Genomic DNA, 24,574 nt, shown 5'->3' on the forward strand with positions numbered 1-24,574 from the left:
CACCTGCAGCTTGATGTATCAATTGGAAGGAGACAGCTGGATGCAGAAGCTGCTCCCATGTGTCAGGCCTCAAGGACGACCCAGAACGCATCTCCCACAGAGCTGCATGGGGCCGTTCTAAGTCACACTTTCTGCCTCCTGACCCTTTAAGGCAAACAACTGTGTTCATCTGAACCAGAGTCCCCGACTTGGCATCCCCGTGGATAGAAAAGAAACACAGGATGACACATCCCGCCCGCTCCCAAATGCTATGTTCTGCCCAGAGATACAAACATATCCACATATTTAAATGCAGGCCGCCCACTTGCTTGGAAGGGGGTGGATCCCAGGGTGACAAGTACACGCGGTCCTGGCCGGGTTGACATGGAAGTCTTTCCCCGAAACCTGTCACTATCGGACACGTTGGTCCGCCACCATCCTAGCTCAGCGCCCTTTGTTTGATGCCCTGTCAGGTCTGTGTCTGCAGGCCTGCCCCTCGCAGGTGCGCCTGGGGCCCTGCTCTGATCTGCACCAACCTCAGTTGGTTCGCGACACCGAGGAGCTGGCGGGTTGGTTGTGTGTCCTCGAGATCTGCCTGCTGCCGCACGGCCGTCTGCTGGAGGTGGGGGTTTCCTAAAGCGTTGTTTTAAAGCCGGCACAGCAATGTGTTTGTTGAGCCTCGCTGCTGGCTTTGCAATTCGTGTGAGAGCCAGGCTTCGTCCTGGCCCCGGAGAGCTCCGGTGGGGACCGCCGATAGCCTGCCACAGGCTAAATGTCAGCCTCTTGTGAATTCGCAGGACTTCAGAGCTCAAGGGGCCACCCGGGAGCTCACCTAAGTCCTCTGTCCTTCCACAGAGCAGGGGCGCCAGGCTGAGCAGGGCGACGTGACAGAAGAGGCAGCTCTGGGTCCCCAGCTGTGTGGTCTTTCCTGAGAGGCGAGTGAGAAGCCACGTTGACTTTCACCGGGAGCCAGACCGCTGCCTCCCTTTGGGGCTGGCCGAGGTCCCAGCTCTTTTCCTGTCCCTGAGGCATAGGTGGCATTTCCAACCGGCTGAGTCACCAGGGTTTTTTCCAGGTGGAGATGGTAATTACCAACCAAGCAGAGCCCAGAGCTCCTTTGTTGCCCGTGGAGGCGGCTCTGGGCTGCCAATTTAGGCCCAAGGCTCTCTGTGTAGATATGTGTCCTCAAAGCCCGTTTGTGGAACGAGCAGAGAGTCCTGGTCACTCTCCCCGACACACGAGATGAGCTACAAACTACAGGTCCGTATTGGGGGCGGTGACCGCGGCACTCGTGCCCTCCTGCATCAGACCCAGGGCCCCTATCAGATGAGCATCCGTGCAGGAGATGCGCTGTGAACAAGACGCCCGCTCTTTCCTAGGCAGATGCTGCTTATTCCTTGTAACAGCCACATGATCCCCGTTGTAAACACGAAGGAACTCAATTTTAGGGAGCTTAGGCCACTCTGTTCCTTACCCTAAGGAGTTTACCATGCAGGCAAGTCAAGAAGTACAAAACCACAGCCAGAGGGTCAAAGGTAACACGCTGTACATAATCACGGGGAGAAAGGAGTACATAGGGAAACCTTCATTCAGTCGTTCAACAAACACTGGATTTAGCATGAGGTAATCCCCGTTCTTGGCTGGGTTCTGCCCAGAACTCCTGTGTCCCACACACCTCTGGTGCTGATTTGCTGATGCCCTGGGTGAGGCACTTCCTTGCCTCGGTTTCCCCCTTACGGTGACCACGCTGGCTGCCGACACTGTTAACAAGGATGCTGCGGGAAGGAGGAGGTGCCAGCCTCGGAGTGTGGGTTCCCGGGGGAGGGGGTGCAGGCCTTTCCCCTGTAATTTATTTCCAGCTCAGGTGCTTGTGAACTCCTCCCAATCCTCCTGCTGAAGTGTGTGCAATGTCTGTGGGTTGTCACACGCATTAATTATCTGCTGAAGGTTATAAAGTACCCCTCGCTTTGGCTAGATCACTTTAAAGAAAAGAGCTTTATCAACGTCGCCATTAAATGCAATCTCAGAGAGTGGAGAAGATGGAAAGGAAAATCGCTCAAGCCAAAGAATAAATGACATTTCAGAAAACGCAGAACAAGTGGATATGAAGACTAATTGGAACTTAAAGTGACGACACGACCAATGACATAGTCGCGGATTCTGGGTTGCTTCGGGCAAGAAAGGGGGACGGTACACACGGAGCCAGACAAGAGGCCCTGAGGCAGGGAGCAAAAGGTTTGATCCTGGGCAGTGTCTTAACCCTTCTGTGCCTCTGTTTTCTCATTCATGAAATGGGACAATATTCACACTGAACCGGAAAGTGATAATAAGAGAATACAACTTCATACGCCTGGCATCTACCAGGCGCTCACAAATCACAGCTGTCATCACGGAGAGTCAACGGCGGAGGAAGCAAGAGGTGGGCACGGAATTCGCAGGTGCTCAGAACGCATTTCATTTCGTTGGACTAAAATGAAGCTTTGTTTTAAATGTCCCTGTCTCATTGTTTCCAGACTGTATGTCATCTCACCATGCAGCACATAGACCGTGCAACGCTGGTAAATATAACAGGCTCCCGCGGGGGGGGGCGGTGTGCTGATTTGTGGCGTGTGCCAGTCTCCATGGGGTGCATATTCCCACCGTGGCTGATTTCAAGCTCCCAGCCTGCCCTTACTGAACAGTCAGGAAGAGACGTCAGCGGCTCGTCACGTCATTTCCGTGGATTTCTGCTGTAAAGATACAACAGACGAGAGCGTAGATGATGGCAGTATGTAGTAAAGCCATTAGGAAATGATGAGTTTGGGATATTTATTACCTTTGTTCTTTTAAAGATTTTATTTATTCATTTGAGAGAGAGAGAGAGCAGGGGGAGGGGCAGAGGGAGAGGGAGAAGCTGACTCCCCTCTGAGTGGGGAGACCAATGCAGGGATCCATCCCAGGACCCTCCTGGCTTGTGGTGAGGATCAAAGTGACGCCATAAAGATGAAAGTAGCCCTGCCTCTGGTTTCATTTCCTACCGCAAGGCTGTCATTTTTTTTTTTTTAAAGAACACAAATCAGATATTACTTCCTGCTTGAAACCCTCCCCAGGCTGCCTGCGGCCTAAAGAACAAATGCCAGGCTCCTAAGGATGCCTGAAGAAGCCCCTGGACGAGTGCATTTTTGCCCCTTCCACTTGGTGTCCTGGGTCTGCTCAGCTGCCCTTGGCCTGGTGACTCCCAGATCCCCGGGGTCCTCTTCTTTCTCCAGCCCAGAGACCAGCACGCAGGCCCCACATCTGTCTACCTCCAGCCGCCTCCCACAGCCTCTTTCAGGCCGTTTTCCAGGATCCAATCTAAGTACAGCCCAGCATTAGCTGTGATGCCACGGAACACATCCCTGAGCCTCACTCTCCTGTGTGCAGAGGGGCCCAGGACACCTAACTCCTCGGGGTGGGCAGGAAGCCTGGCGAAGACACCTGCGAGGACTCGGGCCAGGCCCCGGCCCACTGCGGGGCGCGACCCTGCGGGTTCCGGGGCTGGGGCTGCCCTGCAGGGCGGAGGGCTAGGGAGGCCCTGCAAAAGGGCCGCGTCCGGGCTGTGGTGGGCAGGGCAGCGGGTGGGAGGGCTTCCCCGAGGTCGGTCCAGCCCCGCCGGCGCAGAGTGCCACCAGTGGGACCCCAGGGACCTCAGTTCGGCGGTCCGCCCCTCCCGGCCTCCGCCGAGGCTTCCCCAGACCCGGCCACCACATGCGCGCTCAGTCCCTTGCCGTCCTGAATGAGAGGCGCGACTGTCCCGCGCGGTCTCCGGAGCGGAGCCCCAGGACTTGCAAGGCAAGCGCGGGCCGCCAAGCGCATGCCCGGTCCTCCCGGCGGGGGGGGGGGGGGGGGGGGGGGGGGCGGAAGCTCGGCGCGGGGACGCGGCCGGGCGCGCGCCGTGGCGGGGAAGCGCTCCTCAGCCGGTCGCCGCGCATGCGCGGCCCGCGCCGACGCAGCACGACCCGAGAGCGCAACCCCGCCGCTGCCGCCGCCGCCGCCGGGCCGGGACCGCTGTGCGCCTGCGGCGTGAGGCGTTGGATGGAGCGCCGCCCGTCGATTCGCGGCGCCGCCTCGCAGTGGTCTGCCCTCGCCTCCTGGTGTCCCGCGCGGTCCGAGTGAGTGCGGGAACGGGGCGGGGGCCGGGAAGCGGGCGGGTGGGCCGGCTCCTGGAGCTGCGGGTTGGCAGGGCCGCGGCCCGCGGGCGGAGGGCCGAGCGGGGCCAACCAGCCGGTCCGCGCGGCGGATGCGGCGGAGACGGACCCCTGCCGCGCGCCGCTTGGGAGGCCTACCATGTGGGGAGGCCGGAGAAGTGGGGAGGACGAGGGAGGGGCCCGGGGAGGACGGCGCTGTGGGGAGGATCGGGGCGCGGGCGTGTCGGGAGATGTGGGGCGGACTGGGGGTCTCCGGGAGGACGGAGATGTGGGGAAGTCGGCGGGGGGACAGGAGAGGCCAGGGAAGGGGGACGAGGGGGCGGGTTCTGGGAGAACGGGGATGGGTGGAGGACGGACTTGTGGCGAGGTCGGCGGGCTCCGGCAGGCCAGGGGACGAGGGGAGCCCGGGGGCTCGGGTAAACGGGGAGGTTTGGGGGACGTGAGAAGGCCTGGGGGTGTTCGTGAAAGATGGGGAGGTTGGTGGATTCGGGGGTCTCGCAGAGACGGAGGGGCTTGAGGCCGGAGCGCACAGGGAGGCCGGGGGCTTGGGGAGGCCAGCCGGCCTCCTTGGGAGCCGGCCGATTGCCTCAAAAATAAAAGGGGGGAGAGAGGAAGGAGGAGGAAGAGGGAAATCCTTGGGGACCTGGAGGTGGGGCGGAGGAATAGCCCGGACCCGATATGGGGACTCACTGGCCCTCAGGCAGGGAAGGGCGGGCCTCGAACCCGGATCCGGGCGGCTCCTTCCCCGCAGCTGGCGCTCAACTTGCTGTGGCCCTGTGGTTTTCGGGGCGAAAGCCCCGGAGACCTCCTTTATTCATTGTGCCTCCAAGTTTACCCCTCTTCCCAACCCAGCCCCCAGCTCTGCTTCTGACTTAGGTGGAAGAAGGACTTGCTGTTTCTTTCTCTCTCGTTTCCTTTCTTTTCTCAGGAGGAGGAGGAGGAGGGGTGTGTGTGTTACTTGGTTTTATTTAATTGCAGGATTTAGCTTAATGCGCTAAGGGTAAAAAGAAATTTTTTTTTAGTCATTTCAACAGTGTCTCATTCTTGCATAGTTAGCCTGCAGCTGGGTTTTTGGCAGTGAGACTAAGATAATAGTAATGTAGTAATTATGGGAACTGGTTGAAATACGTTCAGGCTGAAGGCGGTGTAAGGATTTGGGGATCTGTACATAAGACCAGCAACGCTGGGATTCTTAGGTAGAATGTCAACATTTTCCAGGTTGGAAAAATAGGCCATTACTATTTGAAATGAAATACCAGATCCTCACCCTTAATATTTTATTTGTAAAACTCATAATGGAAGCAGTCTTCTCTTGGAAGTGTGTGAACTCTGGTCCGTTGTCTCATCTCTGAAAACGTGAAAGATTGAAGTGATGGAAAGATACATTGCAAATTAGCATTCACCTTATTTTTGTTGAGATCCAATGTAGGTAATTTTTTCATGCCATTGTGCTTTGGAGATAATTTTTAACATCCTGCAATATTTAAACACATGAAACTTTTGAAGAAAGTTTGTGTTCCGGTGTCTTTATGAGTACATTGTTTTCTCTTTGTGGCTGTCCTTGAAGGTGAAACACTGAATGAGCCTACCACTCGTGTCTTGAATAAATTTGTGTGCTAAATGTTGTCGAAGCAGCAAGATCCCATGTTACACATTCTTTAAGTAATATCTTTCCGGTGATTATCATATACTCCGATTTAATAATGAAAACTGGGGAAAGATGGTTTAAAACCCATTGCTGTCTTTTAAAGGGTCCCACAATCAACCTAAGACTTGAGTATATACACTGAATAAAAGGACCTACGCATTGTTCAGAGGTGATGATGCATCAAGAAGCAAGTCCTTGGATAAATAAAGACATTGAATCCAGAACTTAGTGTTTAAGGTTTGGGGCCAAGAGTCCTGGGGCAGAGCCCTACAGGAGAGAGGACTTCAGCCTCTTTTCAGGCCGGCGGTCCGCTGAAGGTGAGTCGTGATTAGGAGTGAAGCTCCATGAGTGCGATGGGGTGGAAGTGTCCGGTGAAACCAGAAGTTAGGAGCCGCAGTGAGGATCATTAGAACATTTCTCAGTAACATCGTTTCTCTAGCACTCCATGCCCATTGTTGGAAATTAGAGAACTTGACATCCCAATTCTTAAAATTGGGTTCTTCAGCAAGTCACATAACTTTTCTCGCTGGGAAGTTTGAGAAATTGTCTAAATAACAATTGTATTGTTAAAGATATCCCCTTAAAAAAATGCTGATTAGTTCCCGCAGGAAAAATTATAGTGTCTTCTGTGTACTGTATATGTTCTATAGTGTAGTAAAGAGTCATTTTGAACATGACTCTTCTTTTTTGGATGTTAGTTTTGAGTTGCTACTTCTCTATCTCTAAAGATTTTATGGAAACCTTTTTTCCTGTATTTTTAAGTGTCTTAATTTTGAGAAAATACTTGTCTCAAGGGTAGCACAGGAAAGATGAGAGTCAAAGTCTTAATATGTAAGTCTTTAACTTTTGAAAGTAAACATTTTCAGTTTAGACAGTTTTCAGCTAAAATCTTGTTTTAAATTTCAATATAATTAAAAGTTCTATCATTTGTGAAATGAGGGGGTTTTTTTTGGCTTGTAAACCAGTAAAGTTTAGTTTCTGTAGTAGTTTATTTTGTCTTAAAGCTCAAGCTTAAGAACTTATTTCATTACTGTATCTCCTTACTAAAATCCCTTAAATAATTAGCAAAATATTGCTGTGGGGGTCTTTGGGAATTTTTACTGATGCCTATAGAAATTATTTAAAATGCAAATTCTGAAAACTTGGGCAAAGTAAATGACCTTATTTGAGTGAATAGTAGTAAATTCCAGGAAGTTTGTGAGTGCAGTAAGCATTCAAATCTGAAGTCGCATCTCTGTCCTTAGAAGGATCCTCGGTGGAAGAGGATGAGCGCGGTTCCAGCTCCTGTTTGGGTGTACCTGTGTTTCAGTGCCTCAGCCAGCTGCCTTAAGTAGTTGTTTTTTTATGTCTCTTCTGAAAACCATGTTTTGTAGTGGATTATTTGACCGTTGATGGCTTTTTCTCTCTGCTAACATTTGTGCAAGGTTTTTTTTTTCTCTCTTCCATTTCATGACTACCAAAAGGCAACCTAGTGTAGGAGAAATGAAATTGCTGTCTACCACTTTGTGGCATTAATTTCTAGGAATGGTGCCAAATCTTACCATTCAGAACTACATAAATGTGTTTCTGATTATAAAGTACCAGAAGAACCCCCTCTCTTCCTGTCTATAACAATTGTATTGTTTTTTTTTTTTGCTAGGCTCTATCATGGAAATAAAATTCAGATAGGCATATGTAATTCAACTTTCAGGATAGGTGAGATTTTTAGCAAATGCTGTTAATTATGGTCTGATTTGCATAAACACTAATGAAATGGTTTTTAGAGGAAAGTATGAAATAGATGTTTTTGGCTGGGTAGCACTATTGCCACTTTTTAGCAGTTGAAAGCCTCCGAGAAGGAAACAAGTAGCATCATCACAGAGTTTACTTATTTGTCAGGACATGAAGGTCTTTCCTTGCAAGCTTTGTATTGAACGAAACGAATTCTGCCTAGATCTTATTGATATACATTGGCATTTACTGTAAACTCATTTTTCAGAACAAGAAAAATGACCAAAGTCATACATGTGAATGTTATCCACTGATAGGGGAGGAGATGTAATGTTACTGCTACGTGTGGGGTATTGTGTGTTGTTGGTAGGTGTCACTACCTTTTTACCGATGAATTAAATCTGGGAGATGACACGTGCCAGACCTGAGGTGATTGCTTTCATGCTTTTTCTCCTTTATTCCTCCTGAGAAGCATTGATTGTGCTATTGCTATCCTCATTTTTGCAGAGGAGACACTGGAAGTTTGGAGTTCGAGGAGCTTGCCGTGGGCTTCTTGGCCCACAAGGGGTAGGTCCTTGTTGGCTGGGCCTGCTGAACTCTCTGTGCAGCTTCTAGGACCAGACAGGACTAGAGCAGCAGTAGTCTCACAGATCTGAACCCAGCCTTCCGAAGGGGGAGTGAGTAGCATGCAGGTGTAAGTACCGTGTCTGGGAGAGTTGAAATAATTATATTTTCTGTTTGAATCTGACGCTTTCATATCATGAAGCTGTGATCTGGCCAACATGGTGTAGGTAAACATTTTAATGAACATACCAAAATTGTTTATTTTAAGTTAATTTAAAATCAGTTAAATACAAATATATAATGCATAGTGCAGTGATTGACGCTTATTTGTTCAAGGTTGTGCTTTAGTAACCTCTACATTGTTACAGAGTTTTTTCATTGGTGACTTTTTTTGGGGGGGGTGTCAGTGTTTATGAATATAGTTTTGTGGGAAGCAAGGTGTAATGTGAGGGAAAAGTAAATTGTAAATTTCTCATGCAGGTTTCATCCCCTTGTAGTAAATCCTAGAATTTATAATCTCTAACACATTGCTGCTCTATAAATGTTTCTGAAGTGAATGTGCTCGTTCTCGCCGATTTAGAATTTTCCATCGTGCTTTTAAGACTTGACGTACTCTGTCCTCCTTTATTTAGGGCCAGTGGACCAAAACCAAGGCTCAGAAGAGCCTAAAAAGTTGTATCTATGGGCTGTCTGTGCCTAGGATCTCCTTTCTGCCTCCATTTTCTATCTTAAAAGTCCTGCCATCTGGTGCTTTGGATTGTGCTGTGAACGGTAGGTGCTTGTTGGGTCTACTTGTGACCAAAGCACCATGTGTTTGTCTTTGATGGACTGAAGAAAGAGCTGACGTGGTTTTATACATTCCATATTTGTAGTGCATTGTGTGTCTTTTTATAGAATTTAAGCAACACGAGGGCAGAAACTTTGTTTTACACACTATGGCATCCCCAGTGTCTGACACAATATTTATTGAATGAAAGAACCCAGACTCATTCGTTGTTGGAGAACTGTTCCTGCGTCAGTCAGCAGTCCACTGTTTTTTGTTTGCCTTGGTAAAGAACCTTACTTACAAACCAGGTAGGACTTGATACCAGGGAGAACTTGGATTATCTGTTTCTATCTTTGTCTGCTTTATTTTAGATTATAAATATCATGAAACTTGAGCTGCGGGAAAAAGGCATTTCTCTGTCCCTTTATAGTTTTCAAATGTTTTTTTTTCTAGAAATTAATTTTGTAGGAATTGGTCATGTGTTCGTTAGGACTCATTCTATATTCTGAAGACCTAGGAAGTTGGGATTTATAAAAGATCCTTGATGACTGGTCTAGAAGCTCTAATGTATCTTCTGCTAATCAGTTGGATTCATCATGTACTTTACAAGGGTTTTACATTATGCCCTGAAACCATTTTTAAGAATGCATCTTCCCAGGAGCGCCTGGGTGGCTCAGTTGTGAAGCATCTGCCTTCGGCTCAGGGCATGATCCCAAGGTCCTGGGATCGAGCCCCACATCGGGCTCCCTGCTCCGCTGGCAGCCTGCTTCTTCCTCTCCCACTTCCCTTGCTTGTGTTACCTCTCTCGCTGGCTGTCTCTCTCTGTCAAATAAATAAATAAATAAAATCTTAAAAAAAAAAAAAAATCCATCTTCCTAACACTGTAATGCCAGTTCCATGACACACCGGCCTTCCGATGATCTGCTTAGAGAGTCTTTTACGTTGTTGTTCAGAGTAAACGTTTTGAGCAACAGGTCACTTACCTTCACTCAGGCAAGAAAAGTCAGTATTTGGGTAAAAAAAAGAGTTTGTTCTTCCTCAGCAAGTTCCCCTTGGTCTTGCTTATTGCGAAGGGAAACACTGCGTGCGCACACCACAGTAAACCAGTAAACTGGTTGTTTGCAGTGGTTCTCAAAGTACAACTGCATCACCATCACTTGGCCGGATTAGAAATGCCTGTGCTCCTGCCCCACCTCTGACCTCCTGAATCAGACTCGGGGGGTGGGGCCCGCAGTCTGTTTGAACATGCTGTCCAGGAGCTTTTGTTGCATGCTAATGTCTGTCAACCACTACTTGAGAGTGTTTTAAGAGAAATGCAAGTCGTAGCAGGCAAAAAATCAGTCGTAAATGGCAGAGGCATGTGTTTGGCTTCTGACCACTTAGATTTGCTAGTGAGATTGCCTTCACTTCAGGACTCTTTTTCAGTATGTTTTTCAGGTTTTCTAGAGTCTTGGGAAGACCTCACAACTAATTTTGTTTAGGGATTTTGAATGTTTTATGCTGAGGTCATTAAATTCTTGGTTGGATTTTAAATAAATGATTTTGCATTGAAATAGCAATTTGTATGGCCCCTGGACTTGTGGTTTTTGGCAGATAGCAGGAAAGTGTGTGTATGTGGGTGCTCAAGGCACGTGTTCCCTGGTGGTTTTGTTTTGGTGTTGAGAGATTGGCTTGCTTATACTAGAGTCAGGATGATTTCCAAGTCTTGGGGTGACTACTAAAACAGTATTGTGTGAATTGATTCTATGCCTAGCATTAAAGTCATACCTAAATTTAATATGTATTGTTTTGCCTTTGTCCTTTATTTTTTCCCTAAGATCAGAGCTAGATAAAAGTTAGTGTTCAAAGATGGAATTGGTGATATGCTTACTTTCTGCTATGTCTTATGCAGAGTTGGACGCACCTGAAGGCAAATAGAATATTGTGAGCTCAGGGACACGGACTCTGTATTATCTTGTACGTATCTGTGGGTCCTTCACAGCTTCCTCCTCCTCCTATAGTGGGTTGGCCCTCAGTCATTGGTTTAATGATTGAAGAAGAGTCTGTGCTCCTGCTGAGGGGGCCTTGTGACCTTGAAGTACGTGGAAGTTGTTACTAAGGTAGAGAAGAGAATTAGGGACAGACGGGTGGACTTAGGTTACCATAATGTCGACGCGAAGTACAAAGGATGTTTCCACGTCCTCTTCTGGCCCCCATCAGACTGAGTCAGTGGTGTAGCCCTGTGATGGAGAAAATAAAAGGAATGAGCTGGTGGGAAAAAGTGATCTGAAACAGTTTCTTTCTCCTTACATTGGTCAAGTGAAGTTAAAGTTCTAGTTTATAGTCAGTTATAGACTGTGACCCCACTAAATGTACATCAGAGCGCCTGGCCTGGAGCACCTCTCAGTGAGGGAGTCTCCTGTTGCTCCCCGCTGTGCTGGGAGGCTCCAGCTGCCCCCCAGTCTTCTCTCTAATGACTGCTTCAGCCCTGCTCTGGTCTTGTGTCAGTCGCCCCGCCCCGCCCCTTCTGGTGGTTTCTGCTGTGTTGCTGCCTTGTGGTTTTCAATAGCCTTTTCCTGGTTACAATGAGGTTGCACATCTTTTTATACATTTACTGGCCATTCGGATGCACTGTTTTTCGAAGTGCCCATATTTTTCTATTAGGTTATTTTTAAATTGATTTGTAGACTATATATATTCAGAACACACATTCTTTGTTGGTTATGTATTTTGCTGCTGTCTCTTCCCACTTTGTCATATGCAGTTTCACTGACTCAGTGGTTTTTGTGTGTGTGTTTTTTTTTTATGAATAGAAGTTCTTAAGTTTAATTAGTGCCATTTGTCAGTCTTTTGTAAGCTTTTTGTGTCTTTCCCTGCCCTGAGGTCATGAACTAGTTCCTCATTTATTCTCTAAATGCTTTTATACTTTTGCTTTTAACCTTTAACTTTGTAATTCTCTCAGAATTAGTTTTGGTGCATAATCTGAAGAAGGAATCCAGCTTCATTAACCTTTGGACATGCTAGTTGTCCGAACACCGTTCATTGAAAAGAGCATCTTTCCCCCAGAGCTCTGCAGTGCCCCTTTTCTTGGAAATGAAAGGTCCGTGTGTATGTGCATCTGTTTTGGACTTTCTTGAATTCCACTGGTACTGCCCAGTTTAAGTTGCTTCAATTATTTTAGTTTTATAACAGGTCTTATTGTGGAACTCTTCCCACTTGGTTCCTTTTTAAGCATACCTTGGCCATCCTTGACCCTTTGCAGATCTGTATCTGTTTTAGAATCCCTTGCTGAGTTCCAAGGAATTTCTTCCTGCTGTTGCTTGGGATGACGTCGAACGTGATCAGTGTGTGGAGAGTCGTTTCTTGGTTTGAGTTATTACAAATAAAGCCTTTGAATAATTTTGCTCAAGTCTTCATGTGACCATCGGCTTTTGTTTTTCCTGGAAATGGTTGGGTCTAGCAGTGTAATGGCTGGATCCTGTGGTAGGCCTATGTTGGCTTTTTGAGAAAGTGTCAAACTCTGTCCTGGAATGGCTTAACCATTTCACATTCCTCCCAGCCTTGTGTGAGAGTTCCAGTCACGCTGGATCGTTGGGGCAGCATTTGGTATGGATAGTGTTTCAGCTTTTCAGCCATTCCGATAGGTGCATAATGGTTTTTCTTTGTGGTTTTGCCACCTGTGTATCTTTTGGTGTTCAAATCTTTTGGCTATTAAATTTTTTTTTCTTATTGGTGGGTTCTTTATATATTCTGAATACAAGTCTTTGTCAGATGTGTGCTGTGCTTTTCTCTCATGCTATGGTTTGTTTTTGCATTCTCTCTCTCTTTTTTAAAGATTTTATTTATTTATTTGAGGTAGGGAGAGAGAGCAGGATGGGGGCAGGGGCCGAGGGAGAGGGAGCAGCGGACTCCCTGCTGAGCAGGGAGCCTGCTGCCTTTGGGACTCAATCTCAGCGCCCTGAGATCATGACCTGAGCCCAAGGCAGACATTTAACTGACTGAGTCCCCCAGGTACCCCTGGACTGTGCTTTTTCAGTGTCGTAGTTAAGAAATTGTTGCCTAATCCTAGGTCACAAAGGTTTTCTCCTTTATTTCCCTCCATCCCCCTCTAGAAAAGTTTCAGGTTTACATTTAGGTCTGTGATTCATTTTTATTTATGGTGTAGAATATTATTTGTAGGATTCTTAACTTAGTTCTGATTATTTGTAGGAGTCTATTGAGGCATAGAATGAAGATATAGCTCCTTCCAGAGAGCTCTTTTTTTTTTTTTTTTTTTTCTTTTTTGCTTCAACCAGTTTAAAGCAGGTTTAAGGCTTGAGGTACTTTGGACCGCCCAGTGCTGTGATTTTACTGGAGAGGTGACTCACCTCTGGTTTCTTTTATCTTGAGCTCTGTAGCCTTTAGGGCCCTGCTTCTGGAGGGAGTGTTTTTGGTTAAACACCCTAAGGGACCCAGCTTTTGATTCTTACTCCTCTTTCCCTGCATGATTGTAAAAATGAAAGTTGAAAATTTTTAGAATTGGCAAATGACTGCAGGGCAGAGGTGGTTTCTGTGCTTGTTCATCTCTTTGGGTTCCTGATTTCACTTTAATTTTGGCCTGTTCTTTCCTTATTGTCTTGTCAGTTTCTGGTTGATTTTAAGATTTTAAAGTATTCTGTCCATCTTTTTTAGTCTTTTTCAGGGGAATGATTGGGCCAGATAACATAGCCTGTAGTTAAGGATACAGGGAAAAGTGTGTTTTATTTCACTGCGGTGTTTGGAGTCTAGACTTGGATCTGTGTCTCCTGTAGTCGTTGCTAGCCGTGTGTGGCTATTTAAATTAAAATTAAATAAAATGAAAAGTTCTGTTTGACAGTCACACTAGCCCCAGTTTGGGTGCTCAGTATGCAGGTGTGGCTAGTGGCTACCACCTCGGACAGTGCAGAGATGGGACATTTTCATCGTCATGGAGCGTTCTCTTACACAGTGCTGGCCGGACTCTTGACTTTTTCCGAAGTCTGCCTAGAGCAGGCACAGCTAGACAGAGGATTGAGCCTCTTTGACAGGCGTATCATGGAGCCTGTCTCTAAGGTGGTGTGGGTTCTCATACCGGTATAGGTGGGATCATGGGAGGCTGTGGTGCACTGAGTAGAAGACCACTAAGTACTGATATTTAATTTACAAATACCTGCCTAGTGTTTCCTTAGGGTGTCTGTTTCTTTCTTTTTTCTTTAATTTACAAAAAGTAGCAGTAATTTGAAAATTATCAAAATTAAATAGCGAGTCAAAAATTAAATTTTACCCTTAGCTAAAGTCTCAGGTATTAGTAATCAAAGATGTCTAGGTATCATAGTTTGTGTAGAGACGCAGGTGTTTTTAGTAGAAAGAGCATCTTAACTAGGAAACAGAAGGTTGAGGTACAAATACTGGTGCGTTGCCTTTAGTCACGTGACTTCTGGTACTGTCTATATAAACTCTAGTATCTGTGATCTTTGAAGCTCTGCGTGCAGTTACTATGTGGGATGGTGTACACATGTAAAGTGCCAGGACAGTTGACCCCTGAACAGTGCGGGCCGCCAGACCCTTCCCCATAGTTGAGAATCGGCAGTTAGCACATATTTTGTATGTGTATCATATACTGTATTATAAAAAGGTAAGTTAGAGAAAAGAGGATGTTGAGAAAATTATGAGAAACTACATTTACTATGCGGCATGTATCAAAAAAAATCTGTGTATACGTGGACCCAGTTGTTCAGGAGTAAACAGTATTAAATACCTGTCTTGTGCCTGGTGTAGTGTCAGCCCCCGGGGGCACAGACAGGAGGGGAGTGAGGCAGTCAGCGTGCAGTGTGATGCCTGCAGTGATAGTGCCAGAGCAGAGTGCTCTGAGGACCTGGAGGGCATGTCCCCATCACGGTCACGCTCAGAGGTCAGCAAACTTTCTCTGTTAAAGGTTAGATAGTAAACATTTCAGGCTTTGTAGGCCACATAGGGCCTGTCACATAGCTGCCTTTTTTTTTTTTAAACAACCTTGAAAGGGTAAAAACCTTGATTAGCCCAGAACCATACAGAAACTGGCTGTGGACCAGATGCCGTGACCTCTGCAGGTCTGGCTGTCTGCAGGGATCTGTAGAAAGAGAGTGGAAGGTGGGAAGCAGGCAGGGCCTCGTGGAGGACATGCCCGCTCTAAAGGTGCAGAGGCGGGAGAGGCTGGGGTCTGTGAGACTGGATGTTTTTACTAGTGTTTAGGAGTACAGAAAGGGTTGGGTCGAGAAGGAGGTAGGGTTGATACTATTGACAAGATCAGAGCAGCGTGTGGTTGATTCTGACGGGAGCAGATTCCTATGACAAGCGGGTGGTTAACTAGTACAAGGGTCGGTCAAGGAGCTGTTGCAGTCATGCGCTTCAGAAGGGAGAGGAGCCAAGCCTTTGTCATTAAGGGAACGGCTGCCCGGTGTCTGTCACCCAGCTAGTAAAGTGATGGGCAAAGTTCAGATGGTCCAATCTAACAGCCTGTGTCCTTTTAATTCTACAATTACGTTGTACACACAAGCGAAGAAGGCCTTAATTAAGGGCGTGACTGAGGAACTGGAGAGAGGGTGATTTGAAGCCTGTTTCTCAGCCAGTCTCCAGGCTCTGACCTGGGAAATGAAGAGCCAGGGCTGAGAGAGGGGGTGTCCAGAGCAATTCCAGGATGGCTCCCAGATTTCTCCCTTGGTGAAAAGTCCATGAAGATCTTTTTGTTTTTAAGTGCTTACTGATCAGACTGTTTGTTGCTTAAGGAGGAAATGCTCTCTCCTAGGTCCATGAACCCCAGAAACGGTACGCAGAATTGTGTGTATGCACATGAGCTGTTTTCCTGGGGTAGGATGCTTGGGCTTTCGTCCCATTATCAAAAGTGAGCCCAGCCCCAGGCGGGGGCACTCCTTGTTATTGGACTGTGGATGTCTGACACTCTGCCCGGGTGTGAGGCTGTAAGGGAAAGCTAAGCATCCAAATCACAGGACTGTTACTGTAAGTGTCATACATCCCAGACCGCTACATAAAACACAGGCCCATGAAGCTGTCACCTGAGCCCAACTGTACCAACCGAGGTCTACCAGCCAGCAGTGCAGATGTCTCCCCTGGCCTCCGAGAGACAAAACAAGGCCCGGTTTTTGTACATAGAAGGCCAGCCAGGAGAGTTTGGGACTCTCGTTGGCATGGATGTTTCAACATGCTGTTGTACATGAGATGAAGCTAAAGTTTATAAACTATTAGGAATATCTTAACAGTCCCATGGCTCTGAGAGATGGACCAGTGTCACTTTTAGTTGGCTGTGTTAGTTCCAAAAAGGAGTGTAGTTTTTCTGTCCGCTCAGAAGTGCGTTGATAGTTAATAGTTGTAAGACAGTACCTAACTCGTCCTGTTACAGTTAGCTCTTCCGTGAACAGATGCAGGAGGAACTGGGCAGCTGGTGGTTTATGTTCGCACCAGGCAGATGAATGTGGTGTCCTGGAGTCTAAACTGGATTGGTTCGTGTTTGACATTAGCGTTATATGTAATTTAGGAATTACAGACTCTAGATTATAGCAGTCCGTGCAGAGATTTGCTGTTTTTGGTGATATATGGCTGCCCTATAGAAGTTGAGGCTTAGAGGGGAGCGTTTGGAAATGGGTTTATGTCTGAGAAAGTTTCCCTTTTCCTGTTGACAGGACTGTGACCTCCATTAAGGGCCAAGTGTCATGAATGGCAAAGATCTAAGAAATGATGGAATTCAGTGATGGTGTAGACGTTAGAAGTGAAAACCCCTAGGCTGTTTAAAATATCACCCTTAAGATTTCAGGCTGGGGATAATTGTGATTCCAGTGTAGGTAAAAAGTTTGGCGTCTCCTTGGCTGTGTCATGGCAAAAAAAAGCTTTGCTTTTTGCTTTGGGAAAAATACATTATTTGTGTCCTAAGGAATTGACTTGATAAAAGAGGTAGCAGGAGTAACTTAGTTTAAATGCAAGTTGTCTACATATGAATTAATTTTTGTCGGGTGACGGTTGATGATTTGGTTGGTGAAGAGTTGATGTTTGATTTTCGTCTTTGAGTCTGCCCTTTCAACTATTTCATTGGAAATTCTAAACTTTTCCACTGGGTGTTTGCCTCCTTTATTTTTATTGTTTTAGGTAGTCTAGGATTTTAGAGGTTGATCTAAATTTAGGGATCAACTGGTCCGGGGCTCCCACTTTAGAGATGAAGAAATAACAGGGTAAGGCTCCTTGGGTAAATGGCTCCTTGATACTGACAGAGGAGAACTCTCAAGATTCTCTCAGCTGTCTTGACCTTTAGCTCACGGGTGATCTTTTTAGTAGATGAGAAGGGTATGAAGACAGCTTCTAAAACTCAGGTTTCCTATTAACTGTCAGGAGATTGAAAAAAATGGATGTAATTGAAAAATGGGTGAGAAATGGACACCGTTGAATCCGTTGTTCACACTGTATCCAAGTAACTTGTGGTTTGCATTCAGTCATTTATTTCTACATTGTCTTGGATATTTGAGGAATGACAAAACAAATCTCACACGTGTATATAGTCTAAGTTTTAGAAGACTAATAATGCCAGTTGTTCTCACTTCTCTACCAGATTTAGAGCGTTGTCCTGAGTCACTCTTGACTCTTGAGCATCTTGTCCTGATGGGGATTCATTAAAAAGAAGACAGTCCTGGGGTGCCTAGCTGGCCCAGTGGGTGGAGCATGTGGTTCTTAATCTTGGGGTTGTGAGTTTGAGCCCCACGTTGTGTGTAGAGATTATATAAGTGACTAAGTAAGTAAATTAAAAAAAAAAAAAAAAGACGGTCACTGCCTCAGGAAGTTTTTGGGTACGTCAGTGGTCCTGAAAGTAGTGTATGTAAGAATCACCAAGGAGAGTATATGAGAGATGCAGGCAGGGGGGGCCTGGTGCCTTAGTCAGTTAAGCGTCCTACTCTTGTTTTGGGCTTAGGTCATGATCTCAGGGTCATAAGATCCAGCCCTGTGTCAGGCTCTGTGCTCAGTGTGGAGTCTCCTTTCCTGCCCCACCGCCTCGTGATCTGGCTTTTTCTTTCTCAAAAAAAAAATTTTTTTTAATGCAAATGCCTGGTATTATCCCACAGAGATGTTGGATGATCATTGCTGATGTGGAAGCCTGTCACCTGCATTTTATTTATTTTTTATTTTATTTTATTTTATTTGTTTTTTAAAGATTTTATTTATTTATTCGACAGAGACAGAGACAGCCAGTGAGAGAGGGAACACAAGCAGGGGGAGTGGGAGAGGAAGTAGCAGACTCCCAGCGGAGGAGCCTGATGTGGGGCTTGATCCCATAATGCCGGGATCACGCCCTGAGCAGAAGGCAGACGCTTAACCGCTGTGCCACCCAGGCGCCCCTGTCACCTGCATTTTAAACTAGCATCTCCTCGTGCTGAAAGAACAAGTGTTGCTGTAAGGACGTTGTAAATCATCAGGACCTAGAGTTTGGGAGGCCCCCAAGACTACCTGCAGGTTCCGTGGTTCACTAGAAGGACTTAGAGAACTGCGAGAAGCCATTATCCTCATGGTTATGGTTTATTACAGGGCAAGGATGTGGACAGAACAGTGAAGGAAAGGCACACCGGGCAAAGTCCAGGGAAGACCAAGCATGAGCTTCTAGTTGTCCTCTCGCAGTGCAGGTGTGCTGACTTCTCCCAGCACCGATGCTGCCAACCAGGGAAGCTCACCTGAGCCTTGGTGTCCAGGATATGTATTGGGGGTTGTCCCATAGGCACTGCCTACATGGCTGAGTTTAGTCTCCAATCCCTCTGGAGATCAAACTGGTGTCGTGTGTGGCCCAAGGCTCCACCAGAAATCAAATTGTTAGCATGGACTGTCTGGTGTGGCCGAAGGCCCCCAGCTAAACAAAGACCGCCTTATCAGGCAGGGGATTCCAAAGGCTCAGAGGTGACTTCCCAGGAGCTGGGCAATGGCCAAATCTTCCCTGGGGCAAGCTTAATCCTTTCCTGCATACAGCCTAGAAAGTAAATTGTTATTCCTGTCATTACTAGGGAGTTCAAGAAATTACTGCTTTTGGGGCGCCTGGGTAACGCAGTCCTTAAGCGTCTGCCTCCGGCTCAGGGTGTGATCCCGGCGTTCCGGGATCGAGTCCCACATCGGGCTCCTCCGCTGGGAGCCTGCTTCTTCCTCTCCCACTCGCCTGCTGTGTTCTCTCTGTCACATAAATAAATAAAATCTTCCAAAAAAAAGAAAAGAAATTACTGCTCGTAGGTAGAAGATACATTGCAACCACATGTAGTGTAATTTGCCACAAAACTAAAATACCAGAATTTCTGCACCCAAGTGAAGATGTCTCCAGAAGTGTGTCATACTTGACACCTGTCGTAATGTTTTCATCAAGAATTTGAGTAAAGAACAGGAGTTAATGCTGGGAGACCGTTCATTTTTAGAATCAGGATTTGAAAATACTTCGACAGGTTGTAATGAAGTGCTAAAATCAACAAGGTAAAATTTATAAGGAATAAAGGTAAAATGACAGACTTAAGTTAAAAAGAAAAAAACAGCTGAGAAGTTAAAGATATGTGGTATGTGCCTTAGCTGTACCTGGGTTCAGAAGATCTGGGGAAGATGACTGAAACGGATCGGCAGGCTTCTTTGTGAAGGGGCAGATGGTAGATATTTTAGGTTTTGCAGACTAAGAGGCAAAATGAAGGATATTATGTAAGTACTTACATAACAGGAGAGAACACTAATATCTATAAAATTTTTATTGACAGAATTTCAAATAATAATTGAGTATGTATATATATATATTATAATACAGGTCTAATAAGAATGGAATTTTTTTTCAGGGGAGGGTTGGATAACATGTTTTGTAATTGGAGCTCACAGGTAGTGTTCCGTATCATCACAACCAATGACAAATGTTCAGTCTCGGGGCTGATCTGCACGGAAGGTTACAGATGTCATCTCTGACAGTGTCTGCATACTCGTAGGTGCTCTTGCACACTGATACCAGTTCGGAAGCATATCATTTCAGTTTAGTGTATTCATCGTTTGGCAGACATCGATAGAATTCCACTAGATTCTTTTTGATGTTTGCCTTTCCGCACGTCATTACAGCGCAGATTCCTCTCTCCGATTGATGGTCTGATGGAAGTGCCTCAGTTGCTCAGTGAAGTGGGTTTGAGATACGTGAATTTTCATTGTACTTGCATTGAGGTTTGAGAAATGCCGCTGGAACTGTAGTTTGAGCTCAAAACACATCTGCTACACGTTTGTGTGGGGACACAAATCCACTTCTCTCTTTAACTTTTAATTTTTTTCATTTTTAATTAGCCTCTATGCCCAGCGTGGGGCGTGAACTCCACCCTGAGGTCAGGAGTTGCACGCTCCTCCGAGTGAGTCAGCAGGCGCTGCTCTAACTTGTGGCGGCGGGGGAGCCGTGTGGCCGCGTCGGACGTTGCTTGTGAGTAAGATGCTTGCAGCCACTGAAATGCCTTCACTTCCCGAAGTCCCTCATATGAGCGCTGCTGTGCCTTGTCAATTTAGGCTGAGCTCATGAAGAAATGTTAACACGTAGGAGCAAAAGCTAATTTCCGAAGCAATTGAGTGTTTGGTAATAGTGATGAGTAAAGGGGGGGGGTCTTTTTCAAATAGATTTCAGTCTTGGCTCTGTGGTTGAAAAGTCACAACAGAGCCTTGCACAAACCATTGAACTGCAGTGTGGTAGGACAAGTCAGGCTATTTCATGAGGTTGCCGTTGGTGCTACTGGCTCAGTAACACATGATGGGTTCGAATACTTTCCACAAAGCTCCTGCTCATGAATGATAGACTGAATAACCATAGTTTAAATGCTTTAAGCAACTTATATTTTCATCATTGTATATTTTCCAGCTAACCCTTTTTCTGCTCTGCAGATATTTTTACTGTCGTCAGTTATAATGTGTCTTAGCAGATTCTACTCCAGGTTGTATTAAATCAGGGTTTTCTTAATATCTTTAAAAGTGTTCTCACCAGCAGTTCCACACTGACTGCCCTCAGAGGCCCCTTCTTCAGTCCCATTGACCCCTTGAACAAACAGCCTAGCAGTGTGGGGAACACCAGTTGGCTCAGTCCTTCACCTCGTTCCTTCACTGACTCTCTGTTGTCATCCATGTAAGATGAGGGACCATTTAGGGTTTGGAGCAGAGAAGCGATGCCGTCTGATCTAGGCTTGGAATCGGTCTGCCGTGGTGAGCGTGTATGCTAGGGTGGCAGGGCTGGGAGCGGGGAGGCCTGTTCCGGAGTGCTGTAGTCATTTCGGTGAGGGATGGTGGCTCCGGTCACGATGGTGTTGGTGAGCATGATGGCGAGGGGACAGCGTCTGGGCCTCTTTTGTGGGAAGAACCAACATTACTTGCTGACAAGACTGGATGGGGAATGTGGGAGGAAGACAGGCGGCAGGGATGACGTCCGTTGTTTCTCGCCTCAGCAGCTGGAAGGCGGACGTTGTCATGAACGGAGAAGGCTGTGTGTAGGAAGGTTTGTGGAGGGGGCGGGCCAGTCAGCACCTGGGCTTGGAGGTGTGGGACGTTTCACTGAGTTCTCTTCGGTGATGCTCCACTTCCCCAAGGGGCCTACAAGCAGGCCCGGCAGAGAGTACACCTGCCAGGGTTTGGTCAGGAAAACCCGGGCCATTCTCGACAATTAGTCGTACGGGGAATTAGAATCCATCCCTACCGCTGGGAGGGCTGGCAGAGTTGAAGAGAATGATGTTTCTCTTCATTTTGCCCACGTTGCCTCTTATTAGCGTTCCCTGCCCGCCGCCCTGAGCTGTAGCGGGAAGGGGTTTTGGGAGAAGTAGCTCTGCCGTCTCGGTGATGCGCAGGAGCAGGCCGCGGTGGGGCTGCGGTGCAGAGTGAACAGCGGTCAGTCCAGCGCAAGGCCAGGCAGTCGGGCTGAGCTGGAGGGACAAGTTTTAGCTTTGTTAGCATAGAAGCAGCATTTGAATGAGCTTGCCTGGGAGGTAAGCATAGCTGAGAGGAGAAAGGACAGAGCCCTGGGCGACTCTGGAAGGAGGGAGCCATCGGTGGGGTAAGAAGAAAATCACGAGAACATGAGTGGGAGATCAGCTCTTGTCAGTTGTCGAAAGGACGAGCCCTGGGCTCTAATGATTGGATTGAGCAGTGCAGAGGTCGTTGGTAGTCTTAGAGGGAGAAGTTCGTGGAGTGGTGGGGGCCAGAGCCAGTGGGTTTAAGAGAGAAAAGGAAAAGAAGAATTTGCGATATCGAGTATGTTGTGTGTATGCTTGTTTGTGGAATTATTTGTACAGTAGTTGTTTTAAAGTCCCTCTGGGCTGATTGTCATATTTGTTTCCTTCTTGATATTGGCTTGTGTTGATTTTCTCCTCCCACGGGAATTGACGCTTTTCTGGTTCTTCCTATGCTGAATAAGTTTGGGGTGTGCCCTCCCCATTTAGGATATCGTGCAAGGAGACTTTCCATTGTATTGAAATCTGCTGATTTTGGTCGTGGTTTAAATCCAGTCTTGCTTCCTAATCCCCCTGCTCCACTTTACTTTTCAGAGTGGTCAGAGAGCTTCTGCAGTTACTCTTTCCAGCCTTCCTAGTTGCTCTTTCTAGGAGAGGCAGGAGGGAATGTGCTTCGTCTTCCTTACCTAGATCTGGGACCGTTCGCTTTGCAAACTGCTTCCATTTGCCCAGGTAGTGATCTCCAGTTCCACCGAGGCCAGTGATGCCCGCACGACTGTGTCTCTTGATCACTTACCACTCCCAGGCCTTGCAGGAGATTTCCTGCTAAGTACTGCATGCATTTGGTTCATGGGTCCTTACTTTGGTGCCTCTCTCAGGTAGAATGACCCTTAGGTATACCTTAGTAGCCCATTCGTTCATATGTGTACAATTGAAGTGTTGTCTTGTCTTGAATATGTTAACTGTGCCTATTAATTAATTTGAGTAGAATAGTGTTTCTTTCGTATTTTTAATGAGCCTTTGCGCAGTGGAATTTTCTATGGATATTATTTACAGTGTAGAACAGAATGGTGGTTAAGAGGATGGGTGTTGGATAGGTCTTGCTTTGAACCTCAGATTCGATTCTTATTCCCTGCATGTTGACCAGGTTCCTTAAGCTCTAAATCTGTTTTCTTATCTGTTAAGTGGAGATTATCATAACTCTTTGACAAATGTGACAGAACATAGTTCTTAGTACATGGCTAGTTAGGGAAGAATCAGCCTGAGGTTCAGCAAATACAGTTCCCAGTGATGTAGTTATTTCTGTTGTGGGGATTTAAAAGCTAATCTTATTCCCTGATGAGTTTGACCAGCGTATCTAAGAAGTGCAAGCAGCTGGTATTCACCGTGTACTCTGCATGTAGAACAGGCGATTTATTGTTGTTGTTGTTGTTGTTCCTAATACCGGTTTTTCAGCCATTAGTAATATTGCCTCTTCATTTCCCTAATGTATTCACATCATCAGTAGCTTACTACCGGTTGGACCGCAGACCCTGTTCCATGCGCTGGCACACAGATGAATGGGATGCGGTGACCTATGACCTATGAGCTGCTCCACTGTCTAGTATTAGAATGTGTTTGACTAGAAAATGATTTTGAAGCGTAAAGAAGCTTTTGTTTGCCCAGATAACTTTCATAATCATGTTTGCATTCTTTGTACATTTTTGGTTTTTCAGAAAGTTTCTTCTGACCTGTGTTCTTCAGAGTACAGGTTACTACGGCTTGCCTGAGTGCAGAAACCTTTGGTACACTGAGCTTAGAGGAAGGGACACCTGTGTGAAGTGGTTATATATTTTGGACATTAGAGACCTTCACAGATAATTTAAATGGTTAGAATGTTGTGCATTGAGAAACAGTGGTTTGGGGCTTTATTTGGCAGTTAGCATCAAGCGGACCATTTCCTGCCAGGGGCTCAGCCTGCATGGTTAATTCAAGCCAGAGATCTTCTAATATGGCAGTGTGTCGTGTTGACTGTTACTCAGCTTCAGAAAGAATCCTTCTGTCATGTTTGCTTTGGAAAGCCCAAATCATGTCCATTGTTTTCACAGTAATAATATCTGGGTAACTTGGGAAGCCAGAATAGCATCGTGATTCTAAGGTAAGCTGGTGTTTGAGTGCCTGATCTCTCTCTCCCTTGTCTGCTGTGTGACCTTGGAAAATGTCTTAAGTTTTTTTGGACTTTGTTTTCTCACATGCAAAATGGAACAAGAGTAGTAATCAGTTAGGGCTGTGAGGATTCCAGAGCTGGTGCTTGTAAAGCACTTGGGAGAGACTGCTATGACACCACACCCTCCGCAGATGGCAGGTTGTCACTGTTGTCCGGGTGAGTGAGAGGTGGGTATCAGGGACTGTCCAGGTTGGACTGTGCACTGAAACGAGACGATTAGAAGCAAAGTGATCGTGTGGAGTATGTTACCTGTTCAGGAAGCATAGATTCAGAGTGTGTTGTGACTGGTGGGAAATTCTCATTTGCATGTTAGGGGGAAGAGAGTTCAGAGTAGCCTGAGGACCCCGTGTACGTATAAATGTCCCCACTTATGCCAGAAACGTAGAGATTGTCCATCTTACAAATACCTTCAAGGAGCTGGCAATTTATTTCATTGTATAATGAGCCAAGTTTAATTTTTCTTTGTCTGGAGCAAAAGAATTTAAGCATTTTAATTATAGGATTGGGGAAATACCTAGTTTTCTGCCCTAGTTGAACTAGTTCAAATTGTTATGCTTGTATTTTAGTAGTTCCATGCTGGACGTGGCCCTAAGCTGCCCGCAGTTCAAA

General features: G+C 46.5%; 1 protein-coding gene across 2 annotated transcripts in view; it reads left to right on the plus strand.

Moving 5' to 3' along the window:
* The first annotated feature begins 3,961 nt into the window (after nt 1-3,961).
* The window catches only part of LOC125281407 (focal adhesion kinase 1-like), a 73,269-nt gene continuing 52,656 nt past the window's right edge, over nt 3,962-24,574 (plus strand). The window contains exons 1-2 of one of the 2 annotated variants that reach the window (XM_057312821.1): nt 3,962-4,109; nt 20,126-20,255. The gene's annotated coding sequence lies outside the window, so the exon portion shown is untranslated. The remainder of the gene's footprint in view (nt 4,110-20,125; nt 20,256-24,574) is intronic. The other variant, XM_057312823.1, reaches the window with a different exon arrangement.

This window comes from Ursus arctos, unplaced genomic scaffold (assembly GCF_023065955.2).
Source record: "Ursus arctos isolate Adak ecotype North America unplaced genomic scaffold, UrsArc2.0 scaffold_16, whole genome shotgun sequence".
Classification (NCBI taxonomy): Eukaryota; Metazoa; Chordata; class Mammalia; order Carnivora; family Ursidae; genus Ursus; species Ursus arctos.